At 40.7% G+C, this 13,368-nt stretch overlaps 1 protein-coding gene across 5 annotated transcripts in view; it reads left to right on the top strand.

Moving 5' to 3' along the window:
* The window catches only part of ANKRD11 (ankyrin repeat domain 11), a 224,883-nt gene that overhangs the window by 71,706 nt on the left and 139,809 nt on the right, over nt 1-13,368 (top strand). For 4 of the 5 annotated variants that reach the window (XM_028502159.2, XM_036012408.1, XM_028502158.2 and 1 more), the window contains exon 2: nt 5,590-5,662. The exons of the other annotated variant lie outside the window; for it this stretch is intronic. The gene's annotated coding sequence lies outside the window, so the exon portion shown is untranslated. The remainder of the gene's footprint in view (nt 1-5,589; nt 5,663-13,368) is intronic. 5 annotated transcript variants of the gene reach the window in all.

Below are 13,368 nucleotides of genomic sequence, written 5' to 3'. Positions count from 1 at the left end.
TCTTCTGTCCATGAACAAAGGATTTTCCCCATTTATGTATATTCTATAATTTTTTTTCAGCAATGTTTTATAGTTTTCACTGTACAAGTCTTTCACCTCTTTGGTAAACTTTATTCCTGAACATTGTATTCTTAAAAAAAATTTATCCTTAGAGTGAGGGGAAGGAAGGGAGAAAGAGAGGGAGAGAAACATCACTGTGTGAGAGAAACATAGATCAGCTGCCTCTCACATGTGTTCATGGACTGTGACTGACCTGCAACCCAGGTGTGTGCCCTGCCCAGGAATCTAACTGGCCACCTTTTGCTTTGTGGGATGATGCTCACCCCACTAAGCTGCACCTGGTAGGGCTGTATTCTTTTTGATGCTGTTGTAAATGGTGCATTTTTTAATATTTCCTTTCCAGATTGTTCATTGATAGTGTTGGGTTGGTGAAAAAGTTTGTTTTTTTCTGTACGATGGCTCTAGTAGTGCTTAGTTGTCTTTAATTTTCATTCTAAACAGTTTTGTTAGATTGTATTGTGACAGCTGTCATATTAGTGTACATTAAAAAAATCCAAATTGGTGAATTTTTGTGCAGCCATTTTAACATTGAAGGTGGAAGAAGATCCCCAACATTTTTGGAGTATTATGCTTTATATTTCAAGAAAGGTAAAAATGCAACCGAAATGGAAAAAAAGGTTTATGCAGTGAGTAAGTGGAGAAGCTGCTGTGACTAACAGAACATGTCAAAAGTGGTTTGCAAATTCTTGGTACTATCGACATTTTGGCCAAATAAGTCTTTGCTGTGAGACTGTCTTACGCATTGGAAGATGTTTAATAGACCCCTGGCCTCTACCCACTAGAAGCCAATAGTGGGAGATAGCCAAAATAATCAGAATATCCAAGTAAATCAAGTTATTGGTGAAAATGAAAAATGTGTCTTTTATTTTACAGAATAAATAAATGGATTTCTTTGCCACCCCAAATACACAAATACAACGGACTTTTTTGTGTATTGATCTTGTATTTTGCAGCCTGCTGTGTTACACTCATGTATTCTAATAGTTTTGTGAAGAGTCTTTGAGTTTCACATGCTTTTTAATTATTTTATTTTGTTTTTTCAAAGATTTTATTTATACGTTTTGTTTTGTTTTTTTAGAGAGGAGAAAGGAGGGAGAAAGAGGGAGAGAAACATCAATTTGTGGTTGCCTCTCACATGGCCCCCACTGGGGACCTGGCCCACAACCCAGGCATGTGCCCTGACTGGGAATCAAACTGGCGACCCTTTGGTTCACAGCCTGTGCTCAATCCACTGAGATACGCCAGCCAGGGCTCACATCCTTTTTTTAAAGGTGATTTTTCTAGCTGGACAACCTGCTTATGGTATTTTTGCCATGTATAAAGCGCACCTTTTTTGCCCAAATTTTTGAATGAAAAATAAGGGCGCATGTTATATGCATGGGACATAAATTTCCATGTATAATGCAAATTAGCACTAAAATATGTATGTGCAGTATACACAGCAAAATACGATAGTTTAAGCTTTAGTTGTGTCCCACTGATGGTAGGTTTTGATTTCCTGACTGTGTGGATGGTGTCATTATAAGTCTTGCCTTGGGTTTTTAAAGGGAGGGAATGTAGAGCACTAGCAGTAAATTTTGTGAATAAGACTTGTGTAGAATGAGGACAGTATTTTCATGGAGCTGTATGATTCTGAGTTCCTGTTTAACAGAAGACAGGCTGATGTCCTGTAGTCTGTACTCCTTGGATTGTACATTTTGTAGAAATAAAACAGATGAGTGCAAATAAGTAAGCAGTTCTATAGGCACTTCACACTAATCAAGTGAAATAGCCTAGCACTGATTTCTGTTATCTTGTGTGTTTGAAGTGTCTGTGATGCAATCATAAAATGGTGAGGCCAACAGTGCACACTAGAGATGGACAGATCACAGCATGCATACCTGTCTCTCTCTCTCTCTCTCTCTCTCTCTCTCTCTATCTATCTAGAGTTTGTATTTAGAGTTGGAATTCTATGGGTTTTGCTAAGAGCTGGAGATGTTTGTAATTTGTTTTCTGATTTAGAGCCCAGGAAGAGCTGGTTTATGCCAGTTAATCTGGATTTCAAGTATGTGTGATGTCTAAAAAACTGTTCCTTATTGTGGATTATTATACTGAAGGTGAGTTAGGGAGTAAGTAAGCTTGTAAACTTAAGAGGTGTGGATTTACTTCCTGGTAGAAAGTCAGCGCTGGTTAATATTTTACAGAGTCAGGGCACTGAGTTGGGTCTGTCTTTTGTTAAACAGGGACCTGTTTTCATAGTCTGCTCCCAGTTACTTTCTCCCAGTTTGATTTCATGTTTTTCATGTTTTTTTTTTAATTTTTATTTTTAAATATATTTTATTGATTATGCTATTACAGTTGTCCCATTCCCCCCCTTCACTCCCCTCCACCCTGTACACCCTCTCCTACCCATATCCCCCCTTTAGGCATGTACATATGTCATACTTATAATTTCTTTAGCTTCTACATTTCCCATACTATTCTTACCCTCCCCCTATCTATTTTCAACCTACATTCTATGCTACTTATTCTCTGTACCTTTTCCCCCTCTCTCCTCCTCCCACTCCCCTGTTGCTAACCCTCCATGTGATCTCCATTTCTGTGGTTCTGTTCCTGTTCTAGTTGTTTGCTTTGTTTCTTTTGCTTTTGCTTTAGGTGTGGTTGTTAATATTTGTGAGTTTGCTGTCCTTTTACTATACATGTTTTTTCTTTATCTTCTTTTCTTAGATAAGTCCCTTTAACATTTCATAAAATAAGGGCTTGGTGATGATGAACTCCTTTAACTTGACCTTATCTGAGAAGCACTTTATCTGCCCTTCCATTCTAAATGAGAGCTTTGCTGGATAGAGCAATCTGGGATGTAGGTCCTTGTCTTTCATGACTTGGAATATTTCTTTCCAGCCCCTTCTTGCCTGTAAGATCTCTTTGGAGAAATCAGCTGACAGTCTGATGGGAACTCCTTTGTAGGTTACTGACCCCTTATCTCTTGCTGCTTCTAGGATTCTCTCCTTCATTTTTACCTTGGCTAATGTAATTATGATGTGCCTTGGTATGTTTCTTCTTGGGTCCAACTTTGGGGCTCTCTGAGCTTCCTGGATTTCCTGGAAGTCTATTTCCTTTGCCAGAGTGGGGAAGTCTCCTTTATTATTTGTTCAAATACGTGCTCAATCTGTTGCTTTTCCTCTTCCCCTTCTGGTACCCCTATAATTTGGATGTTGGAACGTTTAAAGATGTCCTGGAGGTTCCTAAGCTTCTCCTCATTTTTGTTTTTTTTTTTTTTTTTAATTCTTATTTCTTCATTCTTTCCTGCTTGGTTGTTTTTTTCTTCCTTCTGGTCCACTGTATTGTTTTGAGTCCCAGTTTCCTTCCCTTCACTATTGGTTCTTCGTGCATGTTCCTTCATCTCTTTTATGGTAACCTGCATTTTTTCATGTAATTTGCGCCCAAAAACAACCAATTCCGTGAGCTTCCTGATCACCAGTGTTTTGAACTGTGCATCTGATAGATGGGCTATTTCTTAGTCACTCAAAAGGATGAGTCCTGGGGCATTGATCTATTGTTCTGTTTGAGACATCTCTCTCTCTCTCTCTCTCTCTCTCTCTCTTTTTTTTTTTTTTTTTTGGTCTGGTTTCTCCTGTTACAGTGAGGGGCGGAGCCTTAGGTGTTCACCGGGGCTGGGCACCCCAGTCGCTAGATTGTGACATTGTATGTGGGGGCGGGGGCGGGAGGGAACAATGGTGGTAGCTCCGTTCCCCTGGGATCACTCCGTTCTCCTGGGATCTCAGTCCCTTCTCTGGGATCCTGGGTTGCGCGCTCTGCCCTGGTCCACAATGCCACCTCACTGGGTCCACCAGCCGCCACTTGTGTACTCAGGGTCCACCGCTGCATCCCGGAAGGCGTACACACTCCCGGTTGCCTTATGCGCCCAGTTCTCCCCGATCTCCATGCGCCTGGACCCAGGCTCCTCTCAGCCCTTCCTGCCGATCTGGATGACCGGGTCTACTTCAACTTCTTGGCTGTCCGACTTCCATTCAGATAAATTCTTTGTCAGTTCTGGGTGTTATTCTGCCTCTAAATTGTTGTTGTTCTAATCTTGGTTGTGCATGGAGGTTCAGTGCGTCCACCTATGCCTCCATCTTGCTGGAAGTCTGATTTCATGTTTTTATCCTTCTAATATTCAGGAATTTCCCGTTGTGTTCTACAGTTTCCCTTTTAAGTTTTTTTCTTTGTAGCTATGCATCTATTTATTATTTTCATGACACCATAGTATAATTTTTCTTTTTTTTTTATTGGTACTATTGTGTTCATATGGCAAGTCTACACTGCTCACTTGATTTATTAGATTTCTTGTGTATAGGAAGTTTGACAGGCTTCTAAATAAAATTTTTTATAGTTATTTTGCAAGATTATATGTTGTGTCATTTGGTCTTTCTGGATATTAAACTTTTGGTTTACCTTCAAATTGTTGAAATTGCTACATTTTATTTGAAAAATATTTGATGAACAAAAATAATTTTTTTAATTTTCTATGTACTCTAAATTCTTAGTTGTGAATAATAGAAATAGATTATTTTAGTTAATCACAAAATGGAAAAGTGACCAGTTTAAAATTTAGGGACTAGGGATCAGTTTAGCTTTCAAGTGCTGTGGTCCTTGCTTTGTTTTCCTCTTCATTCACTGTCAGGACATTAAAGGGAGTGAGAAGTATGCAGCCTCTGTCACTGCTGGCATTTTGGAAGACTGTAGTTAGTATGTCATGTGAGCTGCAGGAGTTATTATGGTATAAATATGAGAAGCAGTTCTTTATCCCCTGTGTTCCTGCCAACCCTGTCTTACCAGTGCTGTTGAAACTTCTGGGTGTGCTTCCCAGTTTGTGTCTACCTCCTACCCCCTAAGAGGAAGCATTATTTTGAATTTTATATTTCATGATTATTTTTACTTTTCATTGACAGTTTACTGGATACACATTAAATCCAATATATTAAGTTTCATATGCTTTTGAAAGTCACAAATATATTCAATATATTCCTCCAAGACCCTTTTTTTCCCATTTCCTGTTGCGGTGTTTGAGATTATGTTGATATATGTAGTTCTAGTTTAGTAATTAATAAAGGGATTGTTTACATGTGAACTGCCTCTGTAAGGAATGAATTGGAGGGAGCCTCTGCTTCATGAGCTTTAGCACTGTGTGCTTGCTACAGTATCCAGCCAACCCCCAGACAACATTTCTTAATCACATTTACAAAATGTTCAGACTCTCTTAGGATCGCCCTGATCTTCTTGTTTCTCCTGAGTTGTGTAGGAGGAACTCAGATGCTTCTATTTGAATAGTATCCTAAAACAAATAGTCAGGTGTGAGCCTCTTGCCTGGGCTTTACTCTCTCTTTATGACCCAAAGTCAGACAAACATTTTAAAAACTTTTTGCTTGTCCAGTGTTAAGTGAAATGAAATAAGATAAATGGTTGGTCCAAGTGGAGAGAGACAAATTGTTAACAGAGCTGAAGTAGAAATTATTATTTACATAAAATAATTTTATTCTTTTGTTTCAGAATATATACCACACTGCTCTGGACACACCTCTATTGGATTTAATATCAACATCGACTTTCAGCTATGGAATCGGTAAATACTTTATTGCATTACCTTTCATCAGTTTGTGTGTGTTTATTTTTGCTGGTTTGTAGAAAGGAGTGTCAAAATAATGGTTAAGCCACCAAGTTGGTTTTCTTGGGCTTGGTAGAGTTTTGGCTAAGTGTTTTTGAATTTCGTTCTGGATTTCGCTTAGATGAGAGTGTTTCAGAGGTACTGGTAATGAGCTGTGTGGAGTTAAGAAACAGCATTCCTGGTCTCCTAGTGAGGAATTCTGCAGAAAAATTATACAGGTTAGTAGCTGGGCCTGAAGGAAGTTTGCTTCTTCTCAACTTCCTTTACCTTAATTGTACCATCCCCAACGAGTCTGGAGGCTACAGGGATTTTGTGTTCGATCCCTGTGTTTGTTAGTCTTGTGCTCTCTGCATCTTGCAGTAACACTTTGCATGAATGAGAGCTTCTGAAGTCTGAAAATCGTCGCTTCTCTTCTGGGAGAGGCAGTGAGGCCTGGCTGTGCTCGGATCTCTCGTGTCCTATGTATCTGCTGCTACACAGTAGCTGCTGGTAGTCTTGGTAGCTACTCCATGGTATTCCTAGAAGTTTGAGGGGGGGGGTGTGTGTGTGTATGTGTGGTCCGTGGGTAAGGCATGGGATTTTTTTGCTAGGTTGCCCTGACTCCTTGCCTCTTAGGAGTTACTGGCAATTTTGGGGGGAGGAGGGGCAGCTGTTTTTTAGAGACTCGGGTCTTAGATCTGACCCAGCACCTGCTGCTCCTGACTCAAAACCCTTCCTTGGGAGATGCATCACATTGTTATGCACTTTTTCTCTGTTATGTTGATTGGTAACATTTGGAAAGAAAACTCTTCACTCATTTTAGTTTTTCTATGCCATTGCCACATATAGTGTTTTTAAGCATACAGTCCAAAAGTGTATTATCTGTTGTGTTGTTGTTCCTAGCAGACATGAAGGAAACCTTTCCTGATACTTTGTTGGCAAGTGTTCTTAATCTACCAGAATCTGTCCTTTATTTTAGCTGTCAGCGAATCAGGCCGCTTTGAAATGAACCTGGCTGTTTTTGTTGACTTGATTGAAATATATTTTTTAAAAGACTTTATTTATTTTTAGAAAGGGGATGGGAGGGAGGAAGAGAGGGAGAGAAACCTCGATGTGTGAGAGAAATATCAATTGGTTGCCTCTCGTACATGTCCCAACCAAGGACCCCTATGGACCCTGACTGAGACCTTTTGGTTTGCGAGATGATGCCCAACCCACTGAGCTATACTAGTAAGAGCTTGAAGTACTGTCTTGGAAATGGGGATAAGGTTTGATGGAAAAGATACTTAGATATCTCTGGCATTAGGCCTAGAATTGTCTCTTAATCTGCAGAATGATTAGCAGTTAGAAGAAGCCTAGAAAGTGGGGGTGTTGATGGCCAGATGGAATGGCGATGGGCTTTGTGACACCCTGGGAACGCTTCTCAGGTGTTCCCAGGATATGCACATGGTCTCCGCTTGGTTGTCATAGGTTACCGGGGCAGCCTTTGAGAGACTGGGTCTCTTGAAGACACCCATACCTGGAGGCTGAGCTCTGCCTTTGTTTGGAAACTATAATATTGGCCATAATTTGTGACAAGGAAGAAGAAAATGCTGTTTAAAGTAGGTTCTGAATAAGTATTTGGTGATTTCTGATTAAAAGAAAACAAGTTGTCAGCAACTTTTTGCTGACAGATTCTTGGGTTGCCCTAATTGGTCTAGTGGGTTAAGAATAATGGCTGCGTTAATGTTTAGAATTTCATGACATTGGCTTTTTTGACCATACCACAGTAATTGTTCAAGGTGTCTAATGCCATTTATCACTTTAGTGAACCATACATATTCAGTTAATAAAAAAACCCTGAAGTGTTTAGATTGAATAAAGTTTCTTACTGACATGAGGTGCTGGTGTGACTGCCTAGCCAAGGGGTGTCGAACTCATTTTCACCGGGACCCATATCAGTCTCAAGGTCGCCTTCAAAGGGCCGAATGTAATTTTAGGACTATATAAATGTACTTACTCCTTAACAATTAAGCGAGAGCTCAGCACTGCCGCAGGGTAGAAACAAAACAAGGTGCCTGGCCGGATAAAACAAGGTGGATGGCCGGATTGGGCCCACGGGCCTTGTGTTTGCCACCTGTGGCCTAGCAGATGGATCTCCTCCTGGGTCAGTGACCTTAATGTGTGAGGGAAGGGGCCAAGGGTTAGGGGATAAAGCAGTATGGGCGACTTACTGAGACATACCCTCTACTTTGTAGTCTCTTTAATAATTTTTTATTTTTATTTATATATAACACTATTTTTACTTTTATTTTGACAATATAAGGTAGACTATGAGTCATTTAGATCAGATTAAATCAGTTTTTTGATGGGTAGCCTTGTTAAAGCTCCTGTATTGATTTTTGGGTGGATTTGGGGTTGGCCCTGCTCTGAGATATTACAGGTGTGGCTGTGGTTGTTTACAGGGATCTGTGGTGACTGGTACTAGCTTTTTGACCTAGGCCTGTGCCTTTAATATTTTGAGCCATGGTTCTTCCTCTGCTAAGTAGCAATGGTGATACCCATTTAAAAGGCTTCTTTAGAGATTGTGACAGTTTTTTTAAAATATATTTTATTGATTATGCTATTACAGTTGTCCCGTTATCCTCCCTTCGTTCCCCTCCACCTTGCATACCCTCTCCCACCCACATTCCCCCACTTTAGTTCATGTCCATGTGTCATAAGTTCTTTAGCTTCTACATTTCCCATACTATTCTTGCCCTCCCCCTGTCTATTTTCTATCTACCATTTATGCTACTTGCTCTCTGTACCTTTTCCCCCTCTCTCCTCCTCCCACCCCCCTGTTGATAGCCCTCCATGTGATCTCCATTTCTGTGGTTCTGTTCCTGTTCTAGTTGTTTGCTTAGTTTGTTTTTGTTTTAGGTGTGGTTGTTAATAATTGTGAGTTTGTTGTCATTTTACTATACATGTTTTTTATCTTCTTTTTCTTAGAAAAGTCCCTTTAACATTTCATAAAATAAGGGCTTGGTGATGATGAACTCCTTTAACTTGACCTTATCTGGGAAGCACTTTATCTGCCCTTCCATTGTAAGTGAAAGCTTTGCTGGATAGAGCAATCTCAGATGTAGGTCCTTGTCTTTCATGACTTAGAATACTTCTTTCCAGCCCTTTATTGCCTGCAAGGTCTCTTTTGAGAAATCAGCTGACAGTCTGATGAGAACTCCTTTGTAGGTAACTGTCTCCTTATCTCTTGCTGCTTCTAGGATTCTCTCCTTCATTTTTACCTTGGCTAATGTAATTATGATATGCCTTGGTGTGTTCCTTTTTGGGTCCAACTTCTTTGGGACTCTCTGAGCTTCCTGGACTTCCTAGAAGTCTGTTTCTTTTACCAGAATGGGGAAGTTCTTTTTTATTATTTGTTCAAATAAGTTTTCCACTTGTTGCTCTTCCTCTTCTCCTTCTGGTATCCCTATAATTCAGATGTTGGAACGTTTAAAGATGTCCTGGAGGTAGGCTCCTAAGCCTCTCCTCATTTTTTTGAATTCTTCATTCTTTTCTGATTATATGTTTTTTTTTCTTCCTTCTGGTCCACTCCATTGATGTGAGACCCAGCTTATAGAAATACAGCTCCATGAAAATATAAACTTGAGCCCTGGCTAGTGGATTGTGTGCTGGCCTGCAAACCTAAGGGTTGCTGGTTTGATTCCCAGTCAGGGCACATGCCTGGGTTGCAGACCGGGTCCTCAGTTGGGGGTGTGTGAAAGGCAATCAACTGATTGATGTATCTCTTGCACATCGATGTATTTCTCCCTCTGTTTCTCTCTGCGTTCTCCTCTGTCTAAAAATAAGTAAATGGAATCTTTAAAAACAAGTAAGTAGAGAATATAAACTTTAATTGGATTTAGGTGTTTTGTTTTTTTTTTAACTAGCATAAAACTAGTTTCAGCTGACAGCTGGTGTAATTCTTACTTTGTTAACATCTTTCTTGGTAAAGGAGAAGGGTCATGGCCTTTTCGGAGAAGTGATGAGATAGAAATGGCCCTTGATGACACACATTTCACCAGGTTTAGATGAGTGTAGATGTGATAATCAGAGTGAGTGAGGCCAGGCTGCTGGTGAGAATTGTTCTCTAGCACTGACTGACCTAGGTGGCACATGACTGTTCCATTTACACCTATTGTAAATCAGGAATTTCAAATTATGTTTCCAAAAACCAAAGGGTCTCTTAAAGTGGCATGTTGTAATAAAGGAAGTGTTATTTCTATGAAGAGAAGCTTAGATTTAATGGTTAATATTTTTAATTGAATACCTCTATTTAAAAGAGAAAGGTGATCACTTTTTGACTTGCTGAAATGTTCAACCTGCAGGGCACGTGGAAGAGTAATGTGCATTGTTTCTCAGTATCCCTGGAAGTAATGCTGATCCATTGCACTCTGAACTGGTTGTGCTCATTATAGAGAGGGGTGCACTGCTGATGCTAGACCCTGCATCCCCTGAGGGCTTGAGGAGGTCTTGATGGCAACAGAACCAAGTCCTTCATGAGCAGCAAGGTTGGAAGGGGAAAGGGAGTGGGGGAGGGGATCCAGTCCTTGGTATCCCTTCTGACAGAGAATGCCTTCCAATCTGGTATTGAAGCAGAAAGAGAAACTTTCCCTAGGTAGGCCTCTTTGTACCTGCTTGTATGGTAGTACTGATTGTTCTCACCCCTGGTACTAGTTGGCCACTGGGTGCCTTCCTGGTCAGGCCATATGCACTTGCTGTGGCCTAGGTGGCTGACTGGGTTGGATTGCACATTGTGAGGAATGTGTATGCCCTAACGCTAATTCATTTGCCTTTTTAACAAAGAAGTTTTTTAAGGACTTAAAAATAGATAAAGCACACTTCGTTTTATTATCAAAGAGATATGTGTAGCTAATTACGCCAATATAATGTACTGAATCTTTTAGTATAGTGAATTTTTATTATATTTTAGGGTTCTAGGGGATATTCTCTGGCTATGTTCTTTTAAATTGCATGCAATGTACAGAATATTAGATATCATTTAAATTAGATTTCATTAAATGCATCTTTTTTGTTAATATAAAAATTGACAGTTGCATTCAAACACTTTTCCCCAGAAACTCTTGTTCCCTCAGCTCAGCCCTTATAGAACTTTGGTCCTCTTATTCTAAGATACTTGAATTGCTGGAGACATGCTGGGGAGAGGATTTGGAAAGTTGGCAGGTCAGAGCAGAAGGGGAACCCCATCCCAGCAGTGGGTAAGTGCTGTGAGTTCTGGCTGTAGGGTTTTCTTTCCCCCTAGATGTTTCTAGCTGGAATGATCCTCTGGGCTCCGTGACCCCAACTGCATGGGGAAGAAAGACATACCTGCTTAGGACAGAGAAGAGTTTGTGGGCTGTTTGTAATCCCTCATTTGTTGGTTATAATATTGCTCTTATTTTCCTTTCATTGTTCACTATAGGGACTCTCATGGACCCATCACATTTTAAAGCTAGCTGGAGGGATTTCTTCTATTTTTTATATTTGAAGGTGAAGAGATTTGCCTGCATCCTGACTTAGAGTAGATGCTCCACAAGTTCTTTTAAAACTGTGCTGACTTTAACTGCTGGAACAACACCTGAGACACATTTCCTTCCTGAATGTTCCTTGCTGAATGTAACTCAGGGAGGGTGGGCTCTGTGCAGCTTGAAAATGTTTGCTACAGGAATTCCATGTGCAGTTAGTTCACTTGATCTTGGTGGGAAGACAGTCACAGGGGGAAGGCTGTGTGACAGTGGGGCCATGTCTGGTGGTTGGCTAAGACAGTCCGGAGGTGCCTTCATGAGGGGACTACTGAGAATTACAGTCTTTTCTCCACTCTAGAATAGGTATCTTGATTGTTATTTTTATTACCTCATGGGAGAAAGGAGTTAGGATATTCTTAATGTCCAAAGAAAAGAAAAAGGAGGTGGCGATGGGTCTGTAGTGTACACTATTCTGAATGCTCTTTGGTACAGCCAGGTCAATCTGCACCATCTTAGTTGCCACAGAAGTTACCCCCAACTATATGAGGGATATTAAAGATGAAGCAGAGTTCTGGCCAGGAACTGATCAGATGATCTAGTTCCTGAGCCTGTGATTATACCAGCCAGTGCCAGAGGTGGGGGAGGGCAGGTGACTCTGGACGTGTGCACAGCACTGGCTACATCGAGAGCATGGAGTCCTGAACCTTGGGCCAGGTGACTGCCACCCTTCCTCTGTATCTCACTCTAAGGAAACCAGGTGTTGGAGGCTGGGTAGCCAGAACTTGTTGACTTTGGCAGTGGCAGCTGCCAGGTCTTGGCTCATAGTGTGACTTAGTATGTAAGGTTCTGCTTAGAAACATACATGTGCACACACACATTTTCTTTCTCAACACTGGCCTCTCCGTGTTTTCCTTTGTAGCTCTGCTTCTTCCTTCCCTGCTTTCTTTTTAAGCTCAGAGTCCCTGCCTTGGGCCTGGGTTGAAGCTTCTGTGGACTCAGTGGGCTCTTTGCCTGAGCAGCAATAGAAAAAATAGGTAAAGAAGGGAAATGAGAAAGGGTTCTTTGGAAATCAGATGACACTTTTCTTGAAAAGCTTTTGGCTGTATTGATCTTTTATTAATGAATAGTTACTTTATTAGAAAAAATAAGCCTCGAGGCCTTTATCCACATCTGAGAAATGTAGCAGCCACAGTCTGGATCCCAGGTATTTTTGGAGGGCAGGAAAGCAGAGATGTGGAGGGGTGAGTCGAGGGCAGTGTTTTCCCTCACTGCCTGCTCTCTATGGGAGCAGATGCTTGATGGTGGCCTCAGCTCCATGGGGCATCTTACATCTGGTATGTGGGCCTAGAGACTCCCACCACCATCTTTTATGAGTCTCCTTTGTCTGTTTCCTTCATCTCCTGGATGTGGGCAGACTCTAAACTTACTCTTGATCATTTTTTGTTACTGGAAACCAGCGTTCTAAACATTGCATCCTAGTGGCTGATCCAATACCACCTTAAAGACAGATGACCTCATGAGAATATCATGTGATGGTCAGGTAACTACACACGTGACTGGGTTTAATGATGTGCCTTTCTTATGGCTTACAAAGCCTGTTTTCTTTTATGGTTACAAAGTTAGACTGAAATTGACAATTGAGCTGAAAGATGCCAGTTTAGATGTGACCAGATTTTATTAAACCCTACCCAATCCAAGGGCGCATTTTAGCATGGTGATACCGTATTTTAAACTTTAGTGTTATAATTAAAACTTCCATTAACCTAAAAACCAATTTTCCTGTTACTTTGAAAGTTTGCTGTCTTACCTCCTACCATACCCTCTACTTCTATGTATTTTCCATATGGCACTGGTCAGAAAAGTACAGAGGATCCATAGGAACACAGGCTATAGCATCTGGAGAAAGAAAGAAGATAAAGTATTGATAGATAGGTCTCTAACAGTTGTTTGTGAATTGGACACTGGAGCTTGTCTATTTGGGCTTTATTGCAGCCCAGAGACTGCCCTAATACTACAGTCTCATAGACAGTCTTTGAGCCCTTGAGTTTTATGGAGAAAAACTGGAGGTAGACAAAAATTTGCCACCTAACCTAGGATGGCACAGCTGGAGAAATCCTGTTTTGAGTGAGTGTTTATATGGTATTTGTTTTTCTCTGATTTATTTCACTTTGCATAATACCCTGTAGGTCCATCCATGTTGTT

The sequence above is a fragment of the Phyllostomus discolor genome, chromosome 12 (genome assembly GCF_004126475.2).
Source record: "Phyllostomus discolor isolate MPI-MPIP mPhyDis1 chromosome 12, mPhyDis1.pri.v3, whole genome shotgun sequence".
Classification (NCBI taxonomy): domain Eukaryota; kingdom Metazoa; phylum Chordata; class Mammalia; order Chiroptera; family Phyllostomidae; genus Phyllostomus; species Phyllostomus discolor.
This window is presented reverse-complemented; position numbering and strand designations above follow the sequence as displayed.